The sequence below is a fragment of the Catharus ustulatus genome, chromosome 2 (genome assembly GCF_009819885.2).
Source record: "Catharus ustulatus isolate bCatUst1 chromosome 2, bCatUst1.pri.v2, whole genome shotgun sequence".
NCBI lineage: Eukaryota > Metazoa > Chordata > Aves > Passeriformes > Turdidae > Catharus > Catharus ustulatus.
This window is the reverse complement of record NC_046222.1, coordinates 51,876,209-51,901,205: the sequence shown is the minus strand read 5'-3', so window position 1 is coordinate 51,901,205 and position 24,997 is coordinate 51,876,209. Positions and strand designations below refer to the sequence as shown.

Genomic DNA, 24,997 nt, shown 5'->3' with positions numbered 1-24,997 from the left:
ATTCTGGCTCTACAGCACAGGTGCCCTCACCAAGGTAGGAGGTACCTCTCCAGTCAGAGTCAGGGTTAAGCACACACTGCATTAAGAGCAAACTTTTGAGTTACACTGTGCTAGAGCTCTAAGAGACTCATGCAAACAAGGAAAACCTTTGCCAAATGCAAAGGTAACAAAAGAGAAAGAATACAGGTTTTTGGTCATTTCTAAGAGGTTTCTAGGTTGACTGCAGCAGTCATTGTGATAAGAAAGTGAGTGACTGTACCCCCGAAGCAATTTAATAATCTAAGATACTGAGTTCAGCCTCATCTTACTTGCTCCTCTCTCAATTATGAGAAATGATGTTTCTTTCCTGAAAAATCATGTACTAGCTTTGGGGTTTGGGTTGGGTGATATTTCTGAGCACAATGTGCAAAACCCAGAGCTTTCCCCCAAGCAAGAACACCCTTCTCCCCCAGGACAGCATTTCTGCTTCATTTGCAAGGTGCTTCTAGCTACCCCATAAATCCTACCTTTTCCATTTTATCTCACCTCAATTTTCACAAATTCCACTACTTCCCTGTTTCCATGCTCAGAGTTTAAAAATACTTATTTTTCCACACAGACATCCAGCCCCAAACCATTTTTATCTTATATAAACTCCCCAGTGTTCTTTAAATGCTTTGATTCCTTTACTTTTCCACTCTGTAGGGATAACACAATGTTTCTTCCCTCTTTGAGGTTCCACTAGAGATTTTCTTTTTATCAATGAATATAGGTCAGTGAATTTAGACCATATGTGTTGCTCCACTGGGTGATTGTTCCATTTTTCAGTAAATAAGGCAGGACATCTGTCTAAACAACACAAAAACCTAGAGGGGTTTGTCATATCAGACTGGTTTTATACACCTTAAGTTTTAAAAGACCTTGAATGCTCAGTAACATAAAAGGTCAAAGAGAACTTATGGCCATTTTAATCTGAAATTATTCTTAATAAGAGCTCTGTATATAAATCAATTTAAAAGGAACAGTTCTTTGATGGGATGTGGAATTACACCAGCATTCTGTGCTGGGATGAAAATTATCATCAATCAGAATCTAGTGAAGTCATGAAAGAAAAAACTGTTTAAACTTTAGCATTTCTAATATTTTGAAAACAGGAGTATTTCTATTATTATTTTAACATTTCAGATGGTTACATTGATTATGTTGATGTCTTTGATCAAATTATTGATGTGTCCCCACCATGTGCAGCATAAATACTTTTGACATGGATAACCAATGCTGTATTTTTGATAAGGTCATTACAACACAATAAATATTACATCTTAGTTACAAAGTACATAAAAGTAAGTATATCACAATCACTTCCCTTAAGAGGAAAACATGAAGAAGTCAATCAATGCATGAGTCTTACACTCCATTTAAGCTGCAGTGCCTGAGAGCAGTTGCACCTAGAGTACAACCCACAGAGCATATTGTTAGTAAGCAGACTTTGACAAGCTTTGAGAGGAAAACTGTGTTTAAAAAATAGATGGTTTTAACACCTTCTACTAACATTCACTTAATCCAGGCTCTTAAATCTGAAAATGGAAAAATCTCCAGAAAGTTCTGAAATAAATACTACAGTATACACAGATGGTGATGTTGGGGCAGAACGCCAGCACACGGAATTGCAGTGTTCGGCAAATCACAGGCGAAATAATTAATGGCATTTCTAGCAGCATAACACCCTGCAAACATACACACTGCCTCGTGGAGTACTTGTCAGCAGTATTAATCTGGGAAATAATTAGTCCCTGTAAAGTTCTTCCACACTCTTTCACCAGATGGCCAGCAAGATCATCAGCTAAAATCCTGCTGTTTCAGCACTGGAGGAAATGCCAAGGAGTGATGCTTTATGCTACCCTGTGCAAGGTCTGGGCACACTACACAGTGCTCATGGTTTCGTTCTCCCAGGTACTGCATAGCAGCACAACATGCTTCACAAATCCCACCAGCTCATTTTCCGAGCATCACTGCCAAGCGTGCTTCACACCCCAACATTTGCAAGCCACTCTGCAGAAAGTTCTGCCATCTGCCAAAACACAGGACCTCTCCAAATGGAATTAGATCAGAATTTGTATATTTAGAAACTAGATTAATTCCAGAAGAGACAGCATAAAAAAAGAAAAAAGCTAACAGTAGCTCACAATTACAGTGGCCATACAATGTATAGAAGCTCCAGTTTGACAATCAACTAACCTTCACTTTATCACTTGACTTCATTATCAAGGAAATATTTAGGGAACTTCCCAGTGACATATTAACTGTTCCCACAAATATCCAATAGTGGTTTACTCTACACAAGCTGCATATCAGCTACTGATTTGATGGCAGCCTGGTAGCACAGAAGCATACAGCTGGGGTAGAGCTATCCATCAGAAATGCATACACTGGCCTAGAATCACACTCAAGTACTGGAATACAAAAACATACCTTCTATTTTATTTGGGGTCCTTGTTTCCTAGAGCTGGCTCCAAGACTCTGGAAGTCAGAGAAGAATAGCGTTTTCTTAGAAACTCAAGACCTGCCCAAAGACATGGATTACTGGATATGACATTTGACAACCTCTGTAAGACTCTAGCAGCAGCACAGGGAATTCTGGAAAATTAACACTTCTCCTTTGAACAAGAAGCAGTGAGTCTGATTTGGCTGACTAGGGGAAAAAGAAAATAAAATAGGGCTCTGAGCAGCACTGCTGTGGTTGTAGTTGAGGCAGAATTTCCATTTCAAAGCCTGGTTTTCCATGTCCTACTTCTCCCTTATAAATACAAGCTGCAAGTTAAAACTTGGCCCAAAGAGTTTACCTGTCACGTTTAGGAATTAAAGACAGAATCAATTTGCTAAGAAAAAATGGAAAAGGAAAAAGGATACTATTGTTAGGACAAATATGTTTACCAAAATTTCTGCTGCTCTTTTGGTTAGGCTGTGGGGAAAGAGAAAGCCTTGGCTGCTTGGTTTTCAAGAGGTGAAAGCATGCCACAGCTGCACACTACTGCAAAGTCAGTGATTATAAAGCCCAAGACGGCTCTTCAGACATGTGTATCTTCAGTACAAAGTCATCTCAGGTCTGGATATGAGAAAGGAACTTCAACTTTGCAGGTTCAGGGTTGACAGTCAGTAAGTTAAAGGAAAAAAACTTGTTTTGAGCTGTGCACCAGTCTAGTCTCAGTCAGAGTTAGCCTCAGCTGTTTGATATGTCAGAGTTTGGCCTGAAGGACACAGTTCAGTCAGTCAGTGACTGAATGACTGACTGATACATCCAACCCTGCCTGGTAACATCCAAATGCTGGATGGCTTTTCAGGGGAGGAGGAGTAAGCCTTCACAGAGGTTTCAGCCATCTAGCCCTGAGTGCAAACACAGAATGTATTGGTTTACCAGGATGTTCTATCAAAATCCCACACAGTTCAACACAGTAATTTAGTCACTTAGTGTGAGCCCAAGCTGCAGCACTCCTCCAGGAGCAGTGAACAAAGCAGATGTGCTTTTCCATGCAACTGCCTCCCCTGCCTCCTGTCTGCTTGCCCATCAGAGATGCAGAAGATTTCAAGACCAAATACCACCATGCGACTTATTTGTGAAACAGGAAAGTAAACAGAAGGGGACATGGTGCAGGATTAAAGCTACCTTACTCTTCTGTGCAGTATCACAGAACCCATGATACAAGCCTGTTACTCTAAACAGCATCCAGGCACCTTCCAAGAGTCCCTCAAGTGACGTGGCTAATGTCTGTTACCTACAGTTCACTCGCTCCTCCGTCCCGTTTGATTGTCCCATCAACATGTGGCAAGTTCCCCACTTTACGTGTAGCCATGACCTTAGCTGTCTTTGGCACATTCATCAGCATGCAGCTTGCATTTTTCAATGGTACAAAGCTTTTTCTGTGGATAACAAAATCTAGCAATGAGCACTGTCCCCCACCTCATAGCCACTACTACAACACACCAAAATAATCACTGGTGAGCTTTGGGGAGCACTGGAGATTAGGCCATGGCAGTGATCCTTTGAAGAGTATGAGCATCACAGCTGACAGCTACAATAACCATCAGGGAAATCCAACAAAGCAGCCAAAGAGGAGATAATTAAGGAGGACTTACTGAATAATTTATATTGTGAAAATGAAGTTTAGGGTTTGGTGTTGCTTGTTTAAGGAAAATGTCAGCACTTCAATGGAAGAAGTTGTTTTCTGAAGATACAGAGACATGAGAAACACTGAAATATTAAGAAGTGCGTTAGAAAACAGTGATTACATTTTAGGATAGTTTTAAAAAAAGTCATGACAGCTCTGCTGTATTTTATAACCATTCTGCCCAGGATAGATATTTGTTAATACATTAGCCTGCCTTGCAACATTTTCTATAACATGCAGAAACTTTTACAGGCTAATTGTAAAATCAGAATTGATTTCTCTAGAAAGCTCCATTTTGTACTTTGCTGTTGTTCTCCTACCATACAATAGGCATGGTTCTCAGCAAATACTTAAATTATATTTGACCAAGACTAAATTGTCAAACAACATTATGGTCACCTCACAAACAGGGACACAGATAAGGCAGAGATGCTTGATATTTTCTTTGCCTCTGTCTTCATCACAGATGACCAGCTAAGAGGGTCCCAGTGCCCTGAGCTGGATGACCATGGCTGTGAGAATGATAAACTCCCAGTGAGCCCTGAACTTGGGCAGGATCTGCTGCTCCAGCTCAGGCTGTGGTGTATGGGTGCAAACCCATAGGTGTGAGGGTCTGGAGCAGAGGGCAGTCCCTAGCAAAGTGTTTCTTCTCCCAATTTAGTTCCATTACAAGAGACAGTGGATGCTGGAGAAGTTGACATTTGCTCATTTTGCCTGATAAGGAGAGATCACTGTAAAATACATCAGCAGAGAGATCAATCTCACCTAACTTTTCATACCACACTGTAGACACTATACCTAATTTTTCTACAATTAGGCATTTAAGATTAGCATTTACACCTATGCCACAGTCTTTGGATAGAAATAATCCCTGTAAAAGTCTAAAATAATCCTTGTGAATCCCACTCTAGAAATACCAATGTCTGTGAACTGGCTGAACAGAAATGCAAGCAACAGGAACCTCAATATGTGCCTGCAGCTAAGCATGATGAATGCCAGCCAGGATGTGATGGGGTTTATTAGCCAGTCTCACTAGGAACAGATTTAATGCCTACTGTAGCTGGAGCCCAGGAGAAAAGCAGACTACAGCCTGTCATGCCTTGTGCTGATGTTTGTGCTGGTGTTGGAGCTTGCCATTCGCCCCCACCCCAGAAAATGACTGCAAGGTCTGACCAAGCAATTAGCAGAACATGAACTTGGTGAAGGTGAGGCACTGGCTGAAATGTAGAGGTTTTGGAGATGGAAGAAAGGATAATAAATTATCACAGTTCTATCAAAATAATCTCAGTTCCTCTCCAGTAGGCAGCAAAACTTCAGCAGAAAATGATGTCAAGGAAAGAGGCAAAGGGAGATGGGAAGAGAAGTTTCAGCTCCACCAGACACCATTTCTCTGATTAAAGAAGGCCTGCCTGGGCCATCAGGCACAACACAGTCCCGGACACATGAGCCCTTAGCATTTCCCATGACACTGGACAGGCAGAAATCCTATTCCCAGTATCAGGAGGTCAGGATCACAGGGCCCTTTCAGTTCTTCACTGCTCCTTTAGGCAGAGGAGCAGGACGGACCAGGGCTACACATCAGTTTCCAAAATGAGCTACCAGACCTTTGAGGGTAAAGGAGATCACAAGAGCTGCAGATAGGAATTTACATTAAATGGTACTTTCAAGATTAGTGAGTGGGGGAAGAGGTTAGTTCAAGATTATAAACACCTTTTGTCAGATGAGAAACTGATTTTTCCCCTTTATATCCACAAATACCATGCTAATAGGAAAGGAAATGTGATGCCATGGAATAAGGCATGTTAACATCATGTCTAATTATACATCCCTAAAACGAAGCTTCCTAACTTGGTTTTGGTTTTTTTTGTTTCTGTTTTGCTGGGAGAATTCTCACATGAATTACCATTGCTTTTCACTGTGAAATTAGGAACTTACCAATTTCAATTGCATCTGACTATTAGAATACAAATCTGATAAAACATGTGGTTCTTGTAAGGTACACTGTTTCCTTTTGCTGAAGATTTTTTTTTTTCTGGAACATGTAATAGTAGTATCTGTATTTATTGTGGAATAAACTCAGCAATAAATGGCATAAAATGAACAGAAGAGTGTAGTCACAAAGCACTCAGTCACACATTTTACTCATTTGTACACTGTTTATCTTCTGGTATATGTCACAAGAAGTAATCATTTAAATAAACAACTTCTTTAGTAGGTAATAAAATGTTATTGAGTTTCTAGTCTCACAACATGTGCTATGGCTATAAATCAGATTATTCTAAACTTGTACTGATTTGCAGCACTGGGAGGCATTTTAGAAATGCCACAATTGAAAGGGAGGTGCTGGGGTTTTGTTTCTCTATATTTTTGTCTGTCTCTGCAGCAATCATGAGAAGACCACGGGTGTCTGGAAACACGCCCATGCCTTTTCAGCTACATCAGCCACTATAATATGTAATATTACCTCCTCTCCTGCAAACCTTGCCTAACTTTTATATTGCCCAATTTTTAAATGAGTATAAACCACTTTCAGATGTCAGTTATGGTTATTGCTGGAAGTGTTCTGTTGTAAATTACCAAATACAGTGCACTGGGAAAATCTGCCAAGAGGTGATACAAAAATTATTTTGATCAACCCTGGCTTCCTAGATGCAGAAGAACAAAGCAACAAAAGGAGCATCTCTTGTTGTACTAACCTGTCTGGTTTTGAGGTGTATTTGGTGCATCTCTCTAATTAGAGATGATAGCCTACAACTGGCCCTGCCACCCTTTGCTTCTGGGCTCCTTGAGGAAAAAAAGGTAGAAGCCAGCCACCCCTTTTTACTGATCTCTCTACTGCAGTCTCTTCTTTTGGTGAAGATGATGGCATCCCTGAGGGAGACAGAGGGTGCTCCTGATCCTGAATTACTAAGCTGGACAATAACTTCTTTGTTCAATCTCTCTTCAGCTCATACCCTCCACCCCACAGAGTCTGTGCCATCCCAGGACTGTGAGGAGGACTGGATGCCTCAGGAAAGGGATTTCACAGCATTCTAGAATGCATGAAACCTTCCTGACAGTTCAGTGGTTAATGTTGCATGTTGCCACCTGAGAACATCTGCAGAGAGACAGGGAGATTCCTCATCTCTCCCTTTCATCAAATACCATATAGACAAGGAAGAGGTTAGTGTACTTTGGACAACTCCTTATGCAGGGTAGTCTCACACCAAACCTATAAAGACCTGTCTAGAAAAAGCTTTGCATTAAAAACAGTATATTAACTTCCCTCTGACTCCAGCTCACAGCATGCCTTAGAATCTTATACAGCAGCAAGTGTCCCAAGCAAGGGAAACACAGCACCAGTTCAGAGTAAAGTTGGATAAACCAGTTACACAAAAATTTAATTTCTCAGATCTCTACTGAGTAAATTATGACGAAATTTCTGTTCATCTCCTCATATTTTCTGCTCTTTATATTTGAAATGAGGCAGTTACACAATATTTTATCAAATCCTAACTCTTTCTATACAACGAACAAGGAATTTTAAAACTGTTTCAATCTGAAATAGCACTGGACGCTCATCAAAACAAGGATTCCAAATTTTGGAATGAAACCATATAGTCTACCTTTAGCCACACTTGAAATAAATGAGAAATGCTCCTTGGAAGCTGTTAATACACAGCTAAACTCTCTCATCTCTGCACAGTGCTCAGGAGGTTTGGGAAATCACAGTTTGGAGGCACCTACACTGAGCTGGCCCTGCGCAAACACACTCAGTGTACTCTTAGAGGGTCTGGGCATAGATTTCTCCATTACTCTCTCAAGAGAGAGGACTGGATCACCTCTCCTACAAACACAGGCTGAGAGAACTGGGGTTGTTCGGTCTGGGGAAGAGAAGGTTCTGGGGATACCCCTACAGTACCTAAAGAGGGGCTTTTTATAAGGGCATGCATTGATAGGAAAGAGGGACCAGCTTTAAACTGAAAGCCCTTATACGTGATGGGGCCCGGCTCTCCTGCAGATGGCTGAACACCTGCCTGCCCATGGAGAGCAGTGAATTGATTCCTTGTTTCCAGCTTTTACTCTTCCAATTCTCTCCCCAGTCCCACTGGTGGGAGGCTGAGTGAGTGGCTGTGCGGTTAAACCACCACAGTGCTCCAAGTGATTAGGAGCTAACAGTGTTCTGTTTTCTACATTATGGGCCTTGGTCAAGTTCAACATGACTGCATCAGAGGCTTTTTGTAAATTCAGGGCTGCTCCAAGAACAGAAACAACAGAGATTATGGAGCAAAAGAGAATTTCAGAAAGAAAGAAGAATGTAGCAGGCAAAGAGGACAAGTGAGGGAATGACATGTGGCAGATGTGATACATGGCACATGTTGGCCATGTGGCTCACTCTCAGGTACACTGAAGGAGCCAGTAGAAGGTCTACAGTAAAACTATTGAATATCAGCTCTATTAACCTAGATGAATGCCCAAGGCTCTCTTGGGAGGTCATTAATCTTTCAAACTGTGCATACAGAAGTCGGAAAGAGGAGAGAGATATCATCACCAGACAAATAGGACTCATTGCCTTGAAGTCTATAAGCATTGGTTTGGGGACCTGTAAAAGCTTTATCATAACCTCTGGGGAAACCTCTGTCTTCATCATGATTTAGATTAAAGCTTAGTACCTGGGAAATTGCTTCTCCCTCTCAGACCAAGACTTTTTCTTAATGCCTTTTTACTGCTATGTTGCTGACACAGAAACTTGGCTTTTTAAAAAAAAATTATTCCCATTTCATGTTATAATCCTTCTTTACAATTGTGTTATTATTATTACTTATCATTATTACTTATCTATGTCAGTGTTGTTAAAGTAGAAAATGAAAAATGTTATTTAAAAAATTACAGTAATTAAACTTGTATATGAAATGGAAGACTTTTAACAATTCACTGCACTTCCATATGCAATCTGTTGACACGGTTTGTATGAGCAGGGAATGACAACAGGCATCTAATTTTTCTGGAAACATTAGCCATGAGCTATAAGTAGCTCAAAGTTTTTCAGAGACTAGAAAAGGGAAGGCTTTCTTTTCTTATACCTCACATCCATCTCTTTTAACTGAGGTTCAACTCTATCAGGGCCAGACTGTAATTTTTTCCAGTCTAAGCAGAGTCTCATTCTTCAGGCAGTACCATTACATTTATTTATGGAGTAATGTCTTGTTGAATGCACTGTTGGCAGGATGTGACTCTGCACAAATAAATAAGTTGCCCCTTACAGCTTCAAATGTCACTGTCACACAATGGAAAACATCCCAGGTTAGATAGATTACTATGACCAACACATCAAGAACTTTTACTCCCTTTCTGTTGATTGATTGATTGAAGAATTATACCCATGAAATGGCATGATTTACACAATTGCATTGCCTCTTAGCTAGAATCAGTTTTTGCTAGTCAGATGGTCCTGAAGGATGTCTGCTTGTGGAATAAATCTGATGTAATTCCATACACAGCATGACACACAATCAAGATGAAATGATCCTTAGATAATTCTTCCATGTGCAATCATTTCTGGAAGACAATGTTAATAATGATATTTTCTTTTTTATTAAGTTCTTTGGACTATTTTTTTCAGATAATGAACAATTGCATCCAGGAGAAGTAGTCATTGTCAAGTTAATATTTTATTAATCCTTTACCTGGGGCCAATATCTTAAAAAAACAGAAGAGATAGCTCTTACTGAAATACTCAATACTGAAGGCCTTTTCCAGTCCAGACTTCCACATTGCCTGCTTATTACAAATGCTTATCTCCCACTTTTAACAATCCCAACTTGGTTATGCCAGTGTTTCACTTGTTTGTTTCTCCCTTTTTCTTCCTCATTCATACTCCTCCATTTTTGCTTCCCTCTCAAAAAACAATATTAAAGGGAAGTCTTAGGATTGGCAAGCATGAATATCATAATATCATTTTTAAAATACGTGAGTCTCAGTCAAAACACCTGCTCAACAATAGGGATAATCCATGTCCAGGATGGAGCTGATGAATTACCAGTGGAACATACTCCAGCCTGATCAATCAAATGTTCCACTTCCCCAGCAGTGATTAGGATGAAACAGTACTGAGAAAAAGCCTAGTCCCTGTGTTGCCACAGTTGCAAGCTTAAAAAAAGTACAGGTTTTTGCTTCGTGTCTAGACTTTTTTTCTGAAGTAAAGGCACACTGATGTTATGTTGCCAAGAGTAAAAACTTCCATGTGACATTCAGAAACTGGTTCTGGAACAATTTAATTTCATCTTTTACAGCATGCTTCTCCCAATAAAAGCTCTTCATGGAGGTGGGATTAACGATTAAGAGATGTGGAGGGTGGAACACATATGTCTGTGAAAACTGGAATTAATGTGATTATGCTAAGCAGAACGTATTTGGGCATCAGTGGTTTGCACAGATTTAAGGAAATGTGCCCCAAGCATAGAATATCTTCTTTGGAAAATAAAGCATGATATTCAGAGAAAGCTGGGATAAAGAGGTATTTTATGGGCAAGCAGAGGAAAATCAACTGTCACTTTATATGAAACACCTTCCCTTTGTTCTGCTCTTTTAATCACCACCATAATAAAGCAATTATAAGAAATTTATAATTCTGAAGTATTGTTAGTGCCATATTTTTCCCCAACCCCACAAGCAGCTAATAAACTTACCAATACATAAGAAGTATATTGGGCATGAATATTATCAATTGCTACTCATTCTAATACTCCACTCTCAGGTCTAGTTCTGTGAAAAGATTGTTCCTTAGAGGATATAAGAAATCCCAAAATAGTTTTCCAAGTCCATCAGGTGTCACTGTTTTGATGTTACAATTTGACAGATTTCATGAAGCATGAACTTAGCCAGAAGGGCAAACAGTCTGTGATGACAATAATCCTTATTGCTTAGGAATATACATGCACCCAGACCTGTGCACAAAGAGTTCGACAGTGAGACAAATCATGTCTTTTTTATTGTTACACACGTGATCACAAAAGAGTTCTGGCTTTTGCTTATGGCTGTCATTCACCCTGTTCTCAACCACCCCACTAGTCCTGCAAGCATATCTTATATCCTATAGAGTGACACATTGCTGCCTTTTAGTGTTGGAGCCTGGTGGTCTGTTGTGACACACCAGCAGAGTGAAAAGTAGGACAGGTCATTTGCAAGGTAACGTGGCTTTTAAGAAACCAAGCTGTTGCAAGTTTTTCACTTCATGGTGTCTCTAAATGCCATAGTTACCTTTCATGGCTTACACAAGCAATTCCTCTCAGTGCTCCAAGGCATTTCTGCACAGTGGAGACACTCCAAGCACAAAGCAAATGTTCAGTGATTCATAATGTTTTGTCTTCAGAAAATAGACAAAAATATCTCTTCACCTTGGTCACAGGATGACCAAGCATACACATGGACAAACTCTTAACTACTAGTTTGGTTATAGAACCAGAGTCAAAGCAACTATAAGATACGAGACTGCCCAAATGATAGAAATTTGCACCTAGGTAACTCTACAGCTGTATGTACGAGAGTGTGCTTATTTGTGTTGTTTTATTCCACTTCATAATTTAAGCTATAGAAAACTGTTCCAAATGTATTTGGCTCTGAGAACATACCCACCCTTTCTGTGCACAGTGGCACTTGCAGAACTATTGTTCAGTAATGCATAAATTTCACATGCAGAATCCCATGCATGCAACAGCACCAAATAACCTGCACCATGTGCACTAGCAAGAGGTTGCCTTCAGAAAAAAAACCAAACAACTTATCCTAGCATTTATGCACAAAGTATAGCAGACAACTGCAAGGTGTTTGTTAAGACAGTGTGCTTACTAGTGTCTAGTTATTCTGAGTTGCATATTCAAAAACTTCTTTGACCAAAAGTATTTGTCATTCTTTTTTATAATGAGAATTTGAAATATGGATGTCTACTGGAGATGTGGTACAATAGAGAATTCTGAATATTTTCGTTATTGAGAAGGTAAAATTAGGCAATTAGACCAGACTACACTAGAACAACTGAAAAGCTGAGTAATTTTCATAGCACAATTGATTTCTTACCACATGGTGCCATTTAAGGGATTAGAACAACTCACCAGGGTAATATCAAACTTGATTAGAAGCCAAGGGGCCTGATTGTTATCTCCCTTAAGCCAGACAAAACGTAATTGACACCAGCAACTCTCAATTTTCACCAGTGTAACTAAAAGGAAAGTCAAGCACAGTTTCTTTCACTTGGGTAAGTCATTTTCATTTCTTTGAGTGATTAACAGTGATTGTTTCAACCCCCTTGAAAATATCAAAGACAGCATCTCTGGCATTTTCACAGCTAGGTGTGCTGATTTTATATGGGTTTGAGTGCCTTCATGTAAAGAACAATTCACACAGCAAACAGAAGGAATATCTTATGTAAACTTGGAGAAAACCTTTAATATGGTCAGCATGCCAAGACCTTTGCCCCTTCACAAGTAAACATCTAAAGATAATGGGAGGAAATTTTCCAGATAGTATACAGGAGAGGAAGTCAGCTCTAGGAAGGTTTCAGGATCTCCTGAGATAGGTGTCACAAATCACAGTCAACATATACTTCAGGGCTGGATTCCTCTGAACTCAGACACTTACAATTCAGGTAAATATGAACAAGGTTGTTGGCTAAACTACCCCTGTCCACAGTGGTTAAAACAGTGACTTAGTAACAGAAGGATTTATCTCATCTTAGATAAAACCTGTCATATACATGAATGTGTCCCCAAAACTGAATATTTCTCCTCTCGGGATGGAGCAGAGGGACTTCAACCAGAAACCTCAGAATTGTATTTAAACTTGAAAGCAGAAGGAGCCAGCATCAATTGAAATGTGGATGAGGTATAATATATGTGGATGAGGTATAATATGCATTGAAGATGAGGTAATCTGGGGTTATTCACCTCTGCTGGTGAGCTGCTGCAAAGAACCCTTGCAGAGCAGACATTCCCTGCAGAAATAATGAGTGTCCATAAAAAAACAAACAGCATGTCATTACTTCTCAGCCTGACTTCCAATTTTCTTTGCTCACCACTAATATACCTGCCAGCCTACCTTCTCCATTTTCTATAAACTTATTTTCTGTTTTATTCTAGTTTATTTTTATCATCTCCTGAGTATCACAAATGACAGATAATACATCTATTTACCTATATGAATATACCTTTATAACTTCAAACATTGACAGATGATTTGGTTAGAAAACAACCTTTAATGAAAAACTGTCTAAATTTACACTCTGTAAGAGTAATACAAATGTTTATACTATTTTAATTATATTTCAGTCAAGACTTTCTCTAAACAAATAAACATCTATAATTCACACCTTGGAGAGGTTGAATACCACTTGAGAGGATGGCTGTAAACTAAAGCAAAACTGATTAGCCAATTTTCCTTCTCTGTGCTGAGTGAGCCCCCGGAAGGAAAACCACCTGCACATGCAATTCAGAATGATTCAGTTCTTCCAGTGGGAAGCACTGTGAGAAACAGCTCTGCAGTACCAGGCAGTTTAAAGCCAGCAGCATCCAAGGGCTCAGCTGAGCAAAGTTTCAGGGTTTTCCTTGGAAGCAGGGAGGCAGGCAAGCTGAACACCCTTCCCAAAGAGGGGCTGAAGGCTATGTGCTCCATTGTATGACCAAAACCCCCAGCTTTGGTCCTGCCCTGAGCATGGCCTGGCCCCTTTGGTTGCTGAAGCCAAATTTCTCTGCAGTAGGTAACATGTCCAGATGGAATCCTTCAAGGAAATATTAATGGCAAAAGGGTAAATATTTCAGGCATCAGCCTATGGAAAATGAACTTAAGAGACACTGTGTGACACTTTCATTAGTGTCCTTGTTCTCTGCAGCTTATGGCTTGGCAGAGGGGTTGGAGTCTTGCATGCAATTTTTGTCCTTCTTGTATCAAAATATGCCCAATATATGAGTGCTACATTAAAAAAAAAGAAGAAAAATCACATTTCAATCAAGGTATTAGCAGCTAAAAAAGCTATTACAGCAACTGGAAACCATGAAGATTTAATCTGCTCTGACCATGCTCTGTCCTTCCACTCCTGCTGCTGATTAGACATCACAGGCACCATCTTCACAGAATAACAGAATGAAATCCCTCAGGAAGTCATATTGCTTCTCCCGTAGGAACAGACAGAAATTTTCTCCAGACCCATGACTCCCCACTGGTTAATTACATCTTACCAGTGAGGCACAATAGCAGAACTTTTAACTTCTTTTATCATATTTTCCCTGGCCAAACTGGCTGCAAACTGTGCCTCAAAAATCAGCAGCACAAGAAAGCAGGAGGAATGGACACATAGATGATTCTGGACTGAATGAGCCATCCCAACCAAATTTCCACATATTCTATGACTCCAAGGAAACCTCCATGCTGGCAAATTCAGGAGCAAACGTTCCTATTTTCTCAGCTGGTTTTCATTTCTGATGCCACAGTGATGATTGCACTTGGTACAAGCAGTGGCACTTCTGCAGTCACATGCTGCTGTCGCTAGCAGAGCAGCCCACAATCAGTGTGAGGCTAGAAAATCTCCTAACTGTGCAGCTCAACAGAACAGCAGGTCCTTTGGATACCATCTATAACTGTAAGTGAGCAATTTCAGTACTGGTTTTGTCAGTCCTTCCTAGAAGCAGTACTAATGGGCCACAAATAACAAAATGAAGTTCAGCTGCTAAAAGAAGAGCCCAACAATGTGTCAAAGGAAGGGAAGGGAAATTATTGTCATAAAACATTCGTATGGCCTTGTGAATTCTGCACTGCACTGTACAGAACAGAGAGCACACCTTGCCCGGCCCTAAACTTCTTGCTGTTGGTAAGACAACTCCATCAGTGTGAAAGAAGCAATGCAGAGCCCAGTGGCGAGACTTCCAAAGGGGATGGATTGGCTACTAGGCATTGCTAGAAGAGAGAGAGTGTTGGTGCAAAGGGCAGGATGGCTGTTGTGGTTGTGGAAGACTGTCTGGAACTCAACCAAGCACAGAGACAATGGGGATACAGTGGGAATATCCCAATAAACAGCAGGGACTCCTTGTTCCCAGAAATGCCACTGTTTTCTTGACCAAGTCAGGCTCTAGGGAACATCACTGCGAGTTCCATGAGCACCATCAGGAATTCCAACAACATCTCCCCAGATGAGCTATCCCTTCTCGTTTCTGCCTGGTGTACTCCAGCAGCAATGTGTCTGCCTAAGCTGGGAGTTACTGAGCTTTTAGGGAAAGTTTTTGCCCCAGGAGAAGACAAAAACGACATATAGCAAGCATATGCAGAAAAAGGAGATCACAAAGCACTTCATGGTATCAGTTCATGAAATCCACGTGGAAAGTGCTTTGCAGGAGCAAAATCCCACGCTATGAAAGGATCCACATCCTGGCTCCCTCCATCAGTTTATTCTAGATGTTTCATACCACATTTGCATAGAGGTTCTCCTTTACTTGATGCCTCATAGACTATTTGCAGACCACCTTTCACAGAATATTACTTGGATTATCTATCTGAAAGTCAATATGTGAATCCTACAGTATATCACAGGAAAATGCATCTGTGAAGTTAATAATTTAAAGTTTTCTGGAGGGAAAGATCATTATCCTTGAGGGAAGCACATAGCAGTGCATACCTGACAGAGCTCATCTAGACTCCCTTAGGATGCTTCACTGCTTAACATAACACTGCTGACTGGCCTTCCTATACCAAATTTATGATTTTAGATATAGAAGAAAAAGCAGATTTAAGATTGGCAAACAGAGCACATTAGAAGAAGGCAAACCTTTATAACTTATCCTCTCAGGCACTCATGGCCTAGAGCAATGAACTGCAAGTACCAACAGTGTGAAATCTGACAGCTTGTTTACCTTGTGAGGTTCGTATGTATCCATACCTTTGCAAAGACAAAAAAATACTCTGTCTCTTAAAATAACTCTTCCCAAGAAGGAAATCCAAACCAAGCAATTATCTCTTCTCTACCATCACTTTGAAAGACACTTAGGGAAAGGTTTTCATTTCACTTCCAGAGATCTCTGCTGATGCACCTCTGTGGGAAGAGAATTCCAGCAGCACATACATCTCCTAGGTCCTACCACTGGTTTGCCATCACAGGAGCTTGGTCACATTCACTGAGATGCCTGGTGGGTACCTGCTGTGCTTGTTTGAATTACACCACCTCTCACGGTGTTAGTCATTCCTCCTAGGAATTTCTCCTATTTTACTACAGCACCAAAAACATGTGCACTAATACCAGGATTGGGACATGACAGACCCATGTCTAATTCATATGTTCTGGGGTTTAAGCCTTCCTATTCTTCTCCCTGCTCACATAACTCACATGGCTCAATTAAATGGTAGAATGGGATAGTGCCAAATATTTCTTTCTCACTGAAAAAAAGACAGCTATTTAAAGAATTTTGTTACACTAGCCACATTTCATCACAAAAATGAATACCTGTAATTACAATATCTGTGATTATATAATGTCAAACATAGGAAAAATAAGCACTCCAACATTTTGAGGAAAAAATTGTAACCTGTATGATCCACATTCAGGCTAAAAATGCTGGATCTTGTCCCAGCTTCAGAAATAAAATATACCCAGCAGTAATTGAAAAACAAATGAATGTGATTATAATCTTACCATACTCTAGCTTTTGCATTCCCCAGCTATGTAGCAAACAGATGGAAAAATCCCATTACATGCACCAGGAGACAAATTTTTAAGGTATCTCTGCAAACATCAGTTTTCTTTACACTTAGATATTTCTGGCCTTGGAGCTTGAGTCCTATTGCATGGCATCTGTGAAATATTTGGCCATTCATTCTTAACACATTTTGACACTGTCAGTGGACCCACTGATCAAAAATACTGCTGGGATCAAAAATACTGCTGGGTTTGTGGGTTTGCCTTCACATTCAGATGATGGCAGCCCTGGTTTCCTTTTCACCTGATATCCTTTGTAAGGGTTTGAAAGTTTGTCCACAAGGAGCTGAGCAGCCTGTTTGGAGGCAGTGGTGGGGACACACATCTGGAGTGAGACAGAGCCTGGTGGGAGGCTTTATATAATGCCTAATACCCTCCAACACCTGAGAGGGTGCAGAGGCCATCCCAGTTCACAGCAGCTCCCTAACACCAGACTTGGCCACATACATCCCTCCCATAACAAACCAGGTAGAAATGAGATGGGATAATTGGACTAAGGAAGAGATGTTGCTGCTGGACTTCCTGATGGTGTCCCTAGGAGCTCCCAGTAATGTTGCACAGGGCATGAGTCAGCCAAGAAAACATTTCTGGGAACTAGGAGCCTCTGTTATTTGTTGGGATATTCACACTATTTTCTCCAGACTGTGCTCTGTCTTCTTGTAGCTTGTTGGGCTGTGGTTACCCTCAATAGGCAGGTGTATAACACACGGTGTGAGAGAACTGTGCTACCATTTGCCCTCAACTACAAACCACAGATTTCCCTCTCACTGAACGACATGAAACTCTGTCAGCTGGCTCTTTATGAGTTACCAATATGCCTTTACATTACTTGTATCTAGCCCTATTGGTTTTCTCAGTACTTAAATGTACTTAAAAATCAATGTTTTAGCAAATAGAGTGGAGCAGAAGTATCATAGAATCCCATTTGCCATTCCAGCATCAGAGATCATGGGTAAATTAAAGGAAATAACATGTGGGATGATGGATTTAGAGAAAAACTGCAGAAGACACAAAATGGGTGAGTGGAGAGACATGAAATTAAAAACAAAACAGAAAAAGATACACTGAAGATAAATATAGTGGCTGTGGATATGACTTAGTTAATTTTAGCAATCCAAAACTTAGTTGTCAAGTCCAAGATAATAATTTTAGCTCTCTGCATGTAGTGAACAGAGAGCAGGAGTCATCTCCAAATAGGATTCAGCCTAAGGCAGGACACATTCCTTCAACTACCCCAAAGTCTACACTCAGAGGCAATGCATAACTTCTGTGTTTTAACAGCACTGGAGTTGAAACAGGATCATGCATCATTTTATGTGTTGTACCTATTTAATAGAAGGCCTTCTAACTCAACATTTTTTGTTTTGAAGATAAGAATAATTTGGTTTTCTTGGAAAAATCTGGCATTTCTTGTGTCAGAGGAAAGATTTCCTTAGAATTGCTTATCAGCAGGTCCTGGTCTGAATATTCAAATAATTTACAAGCACAAAACATATTTATTTGTTGTATTTTATTGTAATGGCCAAACTTATCACTATCACAATCTCATGTGTTGCCATTCACTTCAAAGTTACTACATATGTTTGCACAGCAGGGAATAAGGCCAGAAAAAGTCAAAAGGCTTCATTAATAGTCAGGTCAGATAATAAATCAGATCTTCTATTTGCAAAGTACTGCAATTTGTGTCTAATGACTGGAAGAATTGGTATATAAAGTAATTATCAAATCTGGAAAGCAATCCTCTCCTAAATGTGCAAAACCTCATCTAAAATTTGAACTTCAAAAGAGAAAAAAGGATGACAGGTGTAAAAAAAAATCTTGCTCCTTCCCTTTATCTGTAATATTAAGTGCCAGTCTATGGGTCCAACAAACCAGCTAGTTTTATTTTAGCATATTTTATAAACATGGACATTCCTTTGCTCCAAGACCCTGAACATTTCTGACACCTACCAACCACTCTGAATTTCCTCAGTGACCTTCCCAACTTTCAGCACCCAAACAATTTGCTAAGTTACCATCCTTTTTGCATTGCTCATAACACATGTTGTCAAAAATGATAAGAAATATGATCCTATATACAGCTTCTAATTAATACACAAGTTCTAAATCATTTGCCTGAAGTGTCAGTCACAAAGTAGGACAAAACCTTTACAGCCAAGTTTCAAAAAATCTAATTAATTATTTCCCCTCTGCATTTTAGGTGATGAATCTACTGCACATATCTGCAAGTGACTTATTATTTCCCACAAAACAATCTCAGCCCAGAGGAAGTCCCCAAAGACAAAGCACACATGGGATGTCTAGTCCAGCTCTTTCAGAATCAGAATAAACACCCCAGACAGAGATTTTCTGACTATGAAATAGGTGAGATTTCACTATTTTACCCAAGTTTGTTTCTCTTACATTCCCAGAAACCCTTATTCACTGCTGAGATATAGCACATGAACTTCCAGAAAGATGAGCCTTCTCTCATGGGAAGTTAGGTGTGAGATCAGAAGTTGGTTTGTAACAGACACCTAGTTTCAATTTCAATACAACTGTTTGTTTCTTGTGAAATGACTAATATTAATCACCTAAAACCAATTGGCTGAAGTGGGATAAGAACACCTAGGCATTTAAAAATACTTTATATTTTGCAATCTCTTCTTTAGTTTGCACATTTGACAAAGAGCAGAGGACACAGAAAGCTTGCTGAAAAACATGGATTACTGCCCTACCAGTGCAAGTCCAAAACCAAAGCATGGGCTGCATATGAACTGGGTATCATATGCTACTTCACAGTTATAAGGCAGTGTAATTTCTGGAGGTACCCAGAAATTCCACTGCATGGAACTGAGTAGCTGTCTGCAAGGTGCACCTTGCATGCCTCCTGGATTAATTACTATGTATTACTTACTATTTGGTTTCTGCTGAAGATGCTCCTTGGGGAAGACTCTTGCTCTGTTCATCAGAAGCCTTCAAAAGATACCAAAAGGGGGGGAAAAAGCAATTTACTCTAGGTCAATAGGAAAGTTCTTTGAATAACAGAATATCTATTAAAATGCCAGTACAGTTTTTTCACACAAGCACCAGTCTAGCTTACGTTTGAACTACCTTTTATATTAATTTCTACCATAGATTTTTCTATTAATTTCATTGCCTGAGTTGTAGTTTGAGATTCAGCACAAGCTTTTGTGCCAGTGCAGTGCTGGGAAAACTGAACACTCTGTGAGCAGCTTTCAAATGTGGATGCAGTGCTTCTGTGGCAGGATGAAGTTCTGGGTTTTAAAAGTCAGAGAAAATGAAATTTTCAGTTCAGAGGATTAGCAACTCCAAAACACTAAAGGATGCAATCTTTAGGATAGTGACTTGCTGACTGCTTAAGTGCTGTGTGCCACAGAGGGTGCACGTAAATAACACTTTCTAATTTCTCAGAATTGTTTTGATGGGGGAATTACACATGCTTTGGAAATTCTAGTGGCCATGGAATTTTTTTGTATCACCTCTCTTAGGACAGTATAGAGAAAAAGCAATGTTTGATTAAATACTCATAAAATATTCTAAGAGCTCAATAAATAAAGTAACCTCTTACACTGCTGTCTATTGAGTATACATTTTTTCACTGATTTGTTTAAAGTACAAGTATTGATGAAAATTGATTATTTCGTCAAAAGAGCATTCTGAAAACTTAACAAACACAAAGTTATATTTTAATATGCAGTTAGATGTTTCCTCTCTTTACTTTATCTTCCTATTTGCAGTTAGATTTCTTTGCTACATAGTTTTCCTGAATCTTGCTAAATAAATATTCATGCTCAAGACAGAGATGAGAGGAAGCACATATTTGACTGATATCCCAGAAGAATGAGATTTTGGCTGTGAAAATGTGATTAGACTGATTTCTCCCCATCCAGAAAAAAAATGCATCGATAAATCAAAGTTACTATATAATTTGGTTACAGGTATTCAATGGAAAAACAATCCTCATTGTCAGTTGTATATTTCCATTTATATTTTAAAAACTATAGATTGTGAGGGATGAAGAGGGTATCTCTCTGTGCTTCATTATTCCGAGTGACACATGACAAATTATGTTTTTCCATGGACTTTCATAGAGTCTCTTTCAGAGAAGACTTTCTTCCTTCAGTGCTCAGCCGTTAATCCTTTCTTTTTTTTTTTACTGGAAGAGATGCTATACCAGAAGATGAAAAAAGTGCCTGTGAGCATGTTAATCATGGAGTGATTGATGCTGCCATTACAAGGAAAGGTTAGACAACATCCTCAGCAGTTTTCCCCACTATTTACAACACAGTGCCAGTCATCCAAACTATGGATTGCTCAATGCGCAGACTTCAAATTAATTCAATAAGAGTCCTCTGAACGTAATAGCAAGTCTGATAGCATCCATCTATTTTTATTTCTCCTCTCTCTTTCAGCACATTGCTGAAGTCTGAAGACATCTGAAACTTATGAGATTTTAGAAAGAGATTAAGTTATTATAGAGCATCTAAAGGAGGGCAATGAGGATGGTGTAGGGTCTGGAGGGGAAACCTCATGAGGAGCTGCTGAGGTCACTTGGTCTGTTCAGCCTGGAGAAGAGACCTCATTGCAGTCTGCAACCTCCTTGAGAGGGGAAGAGGAGGGGCAGGCACTGATCTCTGCTCTATGGTGACAGTGACAGGACCTGAGGGAATGGCCTGAAGCTGTGCCAGGGGAGGTTTAGGTTGGATATTAGAAAAAGGTTCTTCACCCAGAGGGTGGCTGGGCACTGGAACAGCTCCCCGGGGAAGTGGTCACAGCACAGCCTGCCAGAGCTCATGGTCAGACTACCAAAGACAACTTCTTGCTCTGGCTTCCTGCACACATCCTTTCTCATATGGGCATCAGCCCACTACAAACCCACCTAAGAAATCAGACAAAAAGGCAGTAGCCAAAATAACAAACAGGGAAAAAAATTAAATTATCACCTCCACAATTTCTTCTATGAAATAGTTTCACAGAACCCTTGCATGCTGCATTGGCAACATGACTTCATGTATTTTTACTGGAAAAGATGTGAATTCTGGAATGTGGGTACACTACTAATGAAAGCACTATTGTAATGTGAATCTAAAAAGACCAAGTGTTTAAAACTTCTGTGAATGCACTTGTCTTCATAAATTATTTGAAAGTAAATATATCTATTGGATCAAAGAGCAAGCCACTATACTTTCTTTAATAATTGGTTTGATTTCTATATATCTTTTTTCTTGTCAACTGTAAAAAAAAAAATCCCACCTGAATACTAAGAAAAAAATAAATTTTCATTCTAAGAAAATTACCTTCTTTTAAGTCCTGGACTGCATTGTTTATTTCATTTATGCTAATTTATTCAATAATTAGAAGGATCAGTATTAACTTACCAGTATTTTAATTCCTCAAAGTGATTTAACTGATATATCTAAGCACCACTGCTTTTTATTAGAAAGTATAACAAAACTGTTCTGCAGTAATGTAGATCTTAAATATTCCTGGGCAGTAGATATCCCTTTCCATCTCCACTACTGATTTTATTAATATCAGTGCAATTGCTCTGAAGCAATAACCATACCAACGACAAGAATTTTACCTGTTACATTTCTTTCCAATACTGAACACATAATTTTCTAGTTAGCTGAAGACAAACCTCCTTGTTCTCTAGCCCATCTTTTCCAGCTTAGTTTAACTACTTTCTTGAATAATACTTCTAAAACTAAACCAGCCAAGCTGCTACCTGACAAGTCATCTTTTGTGGTCATTTAAATGACCATAACTGAGTACTACTGTGGTCTGAAAATGGTTTCCTTAGCTTTTCAAACCTGTTGTGAGAAGCTCTCCTTCCATAAACAAACACTAATAGAATTACCAATGTACTGCTTCACTAAAGGCTTACTGGAATTGCAAACTCATTAGGTGCTTTTCACGAGCAGTCTCAACCCAGCCAATCAATGCACAATTACTCAGTGTACATATTTCAGGGGTGTCTGAAGTTGGTCACGGTGATGCCAAGCATTCAGAGATCATGTAGGGTGAAAGGCACAGAGCTAGTTGCAGTTTATCTCCTTTCCACGTTATCGCCAACAATGAGTCAACAATGCAGCAATGAATTGCAAAGAAAGAGCTGGCAAATAGTCTTGTATACGGGATACTTAAAATTAAAATAAACAGAAAGGGAATCAGGTGCATTCTCAACAACCATATGCAACAACACACTCAATTCAGGTACTTCATTTGGGTGACCAGAAAGACAGAATTTAAGTCATAACATAGCTCTCAAGTGCTGTGAAGTTTAAATGTTATCAGACCACATCCCTATCCCTAGCAGGTTTCCTGCTATCACTCTTTGAGCAGATCACAACGAGTTTCTCTTTCTCCAGTTGTGCAACCAACACAGTGTTTATGCCTTCAATCTCTTCTGAGACAGAACCTGATACCTGCAAACCCTTCTGCCTTCTGTGTGGTTGCACATGAGCAGAGTTGGTTGTATCTAGTGGTATGTTCCCTCGCAACAATGCAGGACAGCCTCGCAAAATGAAAGGATTTGTGCGTAAATGTGGGGGGAAAAGAACCAAAGTAAAGCTTTCATGTGCATCCATGGTTATTAGTTCATCCAAGTGTTCCCAAGTTTGGGGCCTCCTGGGTAACTTTTCTTTCTAGCTGACAGCCTCTTCTTCAATTTTAACTCTGATCCAGGGGTTCATCATCCTGTTCCTGGCACCACAAGGAAATGCCAGTCACTAATATTCCATTAAATCTTCAAAGAAATTCTCTTCATGGTTCCCAGTAATTCCTCTGTTTTAGGCCAGATACGATTACTATTCTCAACATTTCACCTTCACCATTTAACAGGAGAACTTAATGCCTCTGTCCACTCGATCACAGTGCAGAGAGAACAGAAAAAATGTCTCCCAAACACATTTAGCAAAAGTACAGTAATTTCATGACTATAAGGCACACCGGATTATAAGGCGCACTTTTTTTTCAGCGAGGATCCGTGCACAACAAAGTAACCAATAAGTAACAGAATCACGTGAGCCGCGCAGGACTGTGCAAGCCCTGCCGAACCCCGCGGCCCCGCCCGAGCCCCAGTCCCACCGAGCTCCACGGCCCCGCCCGAGCCCTGCCGAGCCGTGCAGCCCGGTTCATGGCTCGCACTTCCAGGTTGTCAGCAAATTTCCGGACTTTGTCCATATATAAGGCGCACTGGATTATAAGGCGTACTTCCGGGTTTTGATCAAAATTTTAGGCTTTAAGGTGTGCCTTATAGTCGCGAAACTACTGTAATCTCCATATTCTACACAAGTTAATAGGAAGCCTTCCTGGGGAAAGACCTTATTTGATTTTGCATTGTAGATTATGATGTCCTACCTACAAAGTTTAAAGCAAAGAAACACTGCTAACTCCGCTTTTTCTTATTTACTGCTATATGCACTATCCATTAAGGCAGAAACACTACTCCACTTACGTTTTGCAGCAGGCCATACAAATCCGTTCATCAGACAAAATTTGACAGGCCACTTCAGCTTTTATGTTCTCACTACTCCTCACAAAAAATCCCACAACATACTGCAGCCTTAAAAATCCCTTTTGCAGTTCTATTTTTCATGCATGAGGTGTAAGAATCACAGAGAGAGAGGCCAAAGACATGCTTCTGTGTAGGGGCCTCCTCATTTGTATGCAGCAGACCAGATTCTCACCAGTTTGTACCTAAATGTCAGTCCTAATATGTAGTTATCACAGTGAGATAGCCAAGGTGATTTATCTTAACTGTGAAGGTAAAATATTACTATGTTTCATAACCAAAAAGGAACATTTTGACCCACTTCTTTTGAAATAGCTTAAACTATAAACATATATAATTTTTCAGCTGTTCTTTCATTTCAGCAAGTTATATGTTGCTGCTAAGAGCACCAGCACTTGAAAAAAGGGTTCTTTGGATACAATCTCCTAGGAAAGCAGGATTTATAGAAGCGCAATTTCTCGTTTGCTGCCAATCAGGAAATGTCCATAAAATCTTTTTGAAACAGAGGGCTGCAAATTATGCTTGTAAGCGCTGTTAGACACAACTTCTAGATTTTGAATTTTCACTGAGCAAAGAGCCAAACTAACCCATAAAATTAATTCATTTTGCCATATCCTCATT

The 24,997-nt window shown here is 39.8% G+C and overlaps 1 protein-coding gene across 7 annotated transcripts in view; it reads right to left on the bottom strand.

Annotated features, from left to right (window-relative positions):
- MTUS2 (microtubule associated scaffold protein 2) overlaps positions 1-24,997 on the bottom strand; it is a 271,182-nt gene that overhangs the window by 188,873 nt on the left and 57,312 nt on the right. For 3 of the 7 annotated variants that reach the window (XM_033087045.1, XM_033087049.1, XM_033087048.1), the window contains one exon: positions 19,754-19,812. The exons of the other annotated variants lie outside the window; for them this stretch is intronic. The gene's annotated coding sequence lies outside the window, so the exon portion shown is untranslated. The remainder of the gene's footprint in view (positions 1-19,753; positions 19,813-24,997) is intronic. 7 annotated transcript variants of the gene reach the window in all.